Raw genomic sequence first — 6000 nt, 5'->3', positions numbered from 1 at the left:
GTGTTTAGAAGTTCTGAGTGGCTCTCTTTTTTTATTTCCTTCATTATGACAATAAGGTTTTTTGTCCTGTTGCATTCTTATGGGAGACCTATGATCCTCATGTTGTTTATGCATCCTGTCTTTGAGTACACTATGTTTTGCTTGCATAGTAAGCATGTTTTCTTTTAATGTTCTTGTTTTTTGCTTCTCTTCTAGGTTGCCCTTCAATGCTGTGTATGTATATTCTCAATCTATGATTCTCTCTTGTGTTTATTTGGTAATGCTTGCCATTACAGATACAAGTTTTTCGATTCTGTTCCTTATTTTTGCTATGCCAGACATAAATTCTGTTCTCATTTTTCTCAGTTCTGTTTTAAAACACTCAGGAATAATATGCTGTGGTTCCATGATCTCAAATTCCACAGGGTCCTCTGTTTCATCAAATGTTGTATCATTTTCCTTTATTTTGCAGTATTCATACATGCCTGAACTCATTTAGTAGACATTGAAGCCACTTCTGTTGTTGCTGCTTTTCTGTTGATTGTCTGTTTATGTTTAAGGTCTTAGAGTTTTCTTCATCCTGAAATCTTTGATACTTTCAGTCTTTTACCCCCCTTATTTTCCCTGTCACTCACTTCTTGATTTTTTCTCCCATGGCTGTTGTTTCCTTGGGTGCTGTATCTCAAAGCTCTGCAGCCTCCTTCTACACTGGGCAACTGATGGTTTACCAGCCAAGTTCTGCCCCAAATGACTTTTGAGTGATAAAAACTGGTTCCAACTGGATGCTGTGTTCTTCTCTCTGGCTTGGTGGTATGCTGCATGGATCCCTCCATGCACAATGTCCTTTCCTGGTGGTTGCTCTGATTCTTTCTGTCTCTCAGGCCCATCATCAGCAGAGACTATTTTCTCCAACAGTGAGAGTTCAGAAATTTGCAATGTCATTATCTCCAGGTTGCTACCCCAGACAGGCTTTTGTTCCTTAAAGGCTATGGCTAAGCTGGCTATCAAGGACTGGGCAAACTTCTGAAGACTGGAACAGGGGTATGACTCCTTGGTACTGTAAAGAGGTAGGGGTACCAGGGTGCAAGAGTGGGTTTAAATGCAAGCTTGTGTCATGTCCTCGTGTCTGATGGTGTTGAGGTTTAAGGGTGCTGGGACCCCAAAATAGCAACACACAGGTCTTGCCTGAATGAATTTGACCCAAGCCCTCTTTAAGCCAAAGAAAAACAAAGTTTATTAAAAATCTACCATATTGGCCAGACTTTTAAGGAATTTGCCATATTGACCAGATTCTTAAGAAAAATTTGTAAAGTCAGTGTAAGCAGGCCAGATTGAATCTGAGCCCTTTCATGGAACTAAGATGGATCTCATATACAAAAAAGACTATGGGAGGGATCTAGGGTTGGCCAAGTAGTCTGGAGTGATTAGAAGAGGCTGTCTAGGGAGGATCTTGATGAGAGTGGTCAGTAGGCTGGGGTGAGTAGAGGTCAGAGGCCAGGAACCATAAGAATGAGGTTTAGGTAGGATCAAGGGTGGGAAGTAGCTGGAGGCAATCCAGAGGTGACAGACAATGAAGGCCTGGACCAGGTTGAGAATTGGGCATATAGATAATTATATATAATTATATTATAGCCTCAGGCAAACACCAGATCAAGTGAGAAGATTCAAGGAGAGTTCAAGGGCATTTCCAGAGCCTGTACCCCATCAGTAGTGCAGCCTTGATGAGGGTAACATGGGAGGTGGGATGGGATAGGGTTCTGAGTAAGCTTGGGGTCACTGAGTGTCAGTTCCTAGTTTTTTGTTTGTTTGATTTCCTTTAACCTTCTTTGGGATCCTGGGTGTCCTAGACCCTGGAGACAACTAAGGTGACTTTATTTTAGGTCCATAATTTCTGTTTTGCAAAGGCTTTAGAGGCCATGGAGATTAGAGTAAATGTCATCTGCCATCTTCTACTCCAGGCATCTTCACTGGCTGCCCCTTATTCTTTCCTCATCTCAACCTCTTGGCTGCCTTGGCTTCCTTCAAGTTCTAGCTAAAATCACACCCTCCACAGGAAGTCTTTCCTAGTCCCTTTTAATTCTAGTGCCTTCCCTCTGCTGAATATTTCCTATTTATCCTATACATAGCTTGTTTATACAGAGTGGTTTGCAGGTTCTCTCCTCCATCAGATTGTGAGCAACTCAATGACAGACTATGTTTTGCTTTTATTTGTATCCTGAACACTTAGCCCAAGTAAGTGATTAAAAATATTCTCTTATCTCTAGTCTTGCGGTTTTCCTATCTGACCACTTGTTCCCACTCTCCTTTGCTGGATCCTCAACCCAGTCATGTCCACTAAGAAGCATGAGTGTCCCACAGGGCTGTGTCCTGTGTCCTCTTCTCTTCTCCCTCTTCACCACTTCATTTGGTGATCCAGTCATCTCCTATGGATTTAATTATCCCCTGTATGTGGATGATTCTCAGATCTACTCATCTAGCCCTAAACACTTTGCTCATCTCCAATCTTTCATCTTCAACTGCTTTTCAAATATCTTGAACTAAATGTCCAGAAGACCTCTTTGAACCCAATATGTCTAAAACTGATCTCATTGGCCTTTCCTCTAGACCCTCCTCCTTCCAAACTTCCTTTTCACTGCCAAGGGCACCATCATCCTCCTAGTCCCCCCAGAATCACAAGCTAGGTGTCATTCTGGACTCCACACTATCTCTTACCTTCCCGTATCCAATCTATTTCCAAGGCTTGTCACCTTTGTAGCATCTCTCAAATAGCGCAAGGCATGGCATATGGTAGTGTTACAATTAAAATTAAGGTAAATGGAGGCACAAAGTTCTGAGTATGTTCAATTTATTGGCAAGGCTAGCAATTACCAGTAAAAGAAGTCTCTCAGCTCCTTGATCAGCCAAAATACCACGAGATGGGGCTTGCTTCCTTTCCTTTCCTTTGCATTTGAAGGTCTTTCTCTGAATGGCTTGCAGAACTTGTTTTGGGAAATACCAGAGAACAAGAAGCAATAGGCATCATAGATGGAAAGCAATATGATTCGTCACAAAGCTTATAGCATCATAGGCGTGAGAAACAGTATGATTGACTGGAAATTGGGAATGAGTGGCCAGCAATAACCCCTCCTTTCATCCTGTTGCTTCATTGTTTGACTCCACCAGCTAAGACAGACCAGACTCCCAGACTCCCTCACTTACATCCTTCAAGGATAACAGATTTCTTTGAGGCAAGAATAGAACCGTGATTAGCAGGAGATCTGAATTTCTAAACTTAACTCAGAGATAATGAGTGATTTACAGGAAAGCTAAATTTCCAAACTTAACTCTGAGACAAATGAAACATGACTTAGGCAGCTACAAAAATGTCAGTTGTGATACAGAATGAAATTAATTACAAAAATTGAGACAATATCAATTTTATTTTCTCAGTGACACTTAATATATGCTTATTGACTCACTAGATGCTTATTGACTAACCGACTGGTTGTTGTGTAATAAGTGCTTCTTAAATTATTGTAGACACCTTGCCTGGTATATAGTAGGAACTTAATAAATACTTTTAATTTATTGTTTGAGTCAGGTTGTAAAAGGCTTTACATGCAAAATATAATATTTTGCATTACATTCTGGAGGTAATAGGGAGCTACTTGGGTTTCTTGAGTAGGAGAGTGACTGTACTTTAGGAAAGTAACTTTGATAATGGAGTGAAGAATGGACAAGGGTGGTGAGAGACTCAGATAACTATGTGAAGTAATATAGAGGGATGAGAAGAATGACACCAGAGAGTCTTGTGTGATTCCCAAGGTTAGTGGACATGATCTGGATGAAGATCCACCAAAGGAGAGACTTGGAAAGAGTGGTTATAATGATAAGAAGACTAGCAAGAAACAACACTGTCACAAAAACCTGGAAAGGAGAAACTATCCAGATAAGGTGATCAGTAGTGTCAAATCCTGAAGAAATGTCAAGGAGATTCAGGATTGAGGAAAAAAAAAACCATTAGATTGGCCAATTAAGAGACTGCTGGTCACACCTTACTCTCCTCCAGGTGTTCTGGAATCCAGAGACACTGGTCTCCTTGCTGTGACTCACACAAGACGCTTAGTCCACTGACCGTATTTTCTCAAGCTCTCCCTCATGCCTGGAATGCTTTCTCTCCTTGTCTCCTGGCTTCCCTGACTTCCTTTAAATCTCTGCTAATGTCCCAACTTCTTCAAGAAGTCTTTCTTAGTCCTCTTTAATCTTAGTGTCTTCCCTCTAATGATATCCTCATTTTATTCTATATGTATTCTGTTGTTCCTATTTCTTTATATATCATCTCCCCAATTAGTCTGTAAACTCCTTCAGAGCAGGGACTGTTTTTCTCCTTTCTTTGTATCCCCAGCACTTAGTACAGTGCCTTGACTTGAATACACACACAGAGAATGGGAAATTAACAGGTTCTAAATGAATTGTGCTGATCCTTATAGTTTTTAAAAGTCAAGATGTCAATGACATTCAAATTACTACTTATTCTCATAAATTATTTTATAGTTCATACATTTATTATGTCTTATGGACTTTATATCTATTTACTTCTACAAGCAAAAGCCCTGGATATTACATAGATTTTTCTAAACAATTTCCCCACTAAAAAGAGCAATGTATCCCAAACTTAATATCTTTATAAGTTCTTCAAAGACAATAATGCAACTACCTGTTAAAATGAAGGTTGTATTAGCTTTCTTTTCATGTTAATTACAGCATAGCATTAAGATGCAACTGATTCAATAGACACCTCTGTCTTGGTTCTGATTAACTTCAATGCTAATCATGTCCAAAGAGCCAAACATAGAGAATTGTGATTATGATTTATCTCTTTTCATCAATGTTGTCAGATGAAAGCAGTCATCTGGAGATCCATTTACATTTATTAATTAAACAACAACAAAAAGATGCACATCGGCTTACTTAAGCTCTTAAATAATGAAGGTTCAAGAGTTCATTCTTATAACACTGTCATCCCAAGGGGAGGGGAAGGGGGTTGGCTCATCTTTAAAAAAGTAGTATTAGATCTATCTCCGTGGTAACCTTTATATTCTGAATGTAACTCTTTGAGGGCAAGTATAATTTCAAGTTTTCCTTTGTATCCCCAACACCTATCTGAGGACCTAGCATACAGCAGGTGCTTAATAAATCTTCATTGAGTTGAACTCATACAGAATGAATAAGATGGTTTCAAGATAAGAAGAGACAAACATTCTATCCAATAAGAGAGGCCAAAAGAAGATTCTAACTTGTATGGAAAGTACTTCTGAAAAAGACAAGACAGAGTACTACAGATACCATTTCTGGGGACCTCTTGGCTCTTCTTGGGGCTTATTGAAACGCTTGATTATGGCAAGGGGAAGAGAGATAGAAATAGAAGCAGAGAGATGCATGTTCTATGAGCTTCTGCATCCCCAGAGTGAAAGAAAGTGAGCTTCTATAAAGAGAGGGTACCATTCTTGCTGCCCTCTAGAGACAGGAAAGTCCTCCCAAAAATCTTCCTTTCAAACACAATATGCTAGTTTTTATTAACTTCTTACTATTCCGTGGCAATGTTATGTTGGCCATTCTTTATGAGATGCAATTTTCTTTTTTCTCGCAGGGCAGCTAAGTAGTACAGTGAATACAGGCCAGGAGGCAGGAAGACTCTTCTTCCTGAGTTTAAATCTGACCTTAGATACCTACTAGTTGTATGACCCTGGGTAAGTCATTTAACCCTTTTTGCCTCAGTTTCCTTATCTGTAAAATGAGCTGAGGAAGGAAAGAGCAAACCATTCCAGTATCTTTGTCAAGAAAACACTAAATGGGGTCACAAAGAATAGGACATGACTCAACAACAACAAACAACAACTTTTTTTTTTACATAGTACTAGTGCAGGTCTAACAACTTTACCCACACCTCTATCAATTATAATATAAAATGATTATTTTATTATATATAATTATATAATTAATTATAACAGATACCCACATCTCCCTGCTCATATTTCTCTT

This window comes from Trichosurus vulpecula, chromosome 1 (genome assembly GCF_011100635.1).
Source record: "Trichosurus vulpecula isolate mTriVul1 chromosome 1, mTriVul1.pri, whole genome shotgun sequence".
Lineage (NCBI taxonomy): Eukaryota > Metazoa > Chordata > Mammalia > Diprotodontia > Phalangeridae > Trichosurus > Trichosurus vulpecula.
This window is presented reverse-complemented; position numbering follows the sequence as displayed.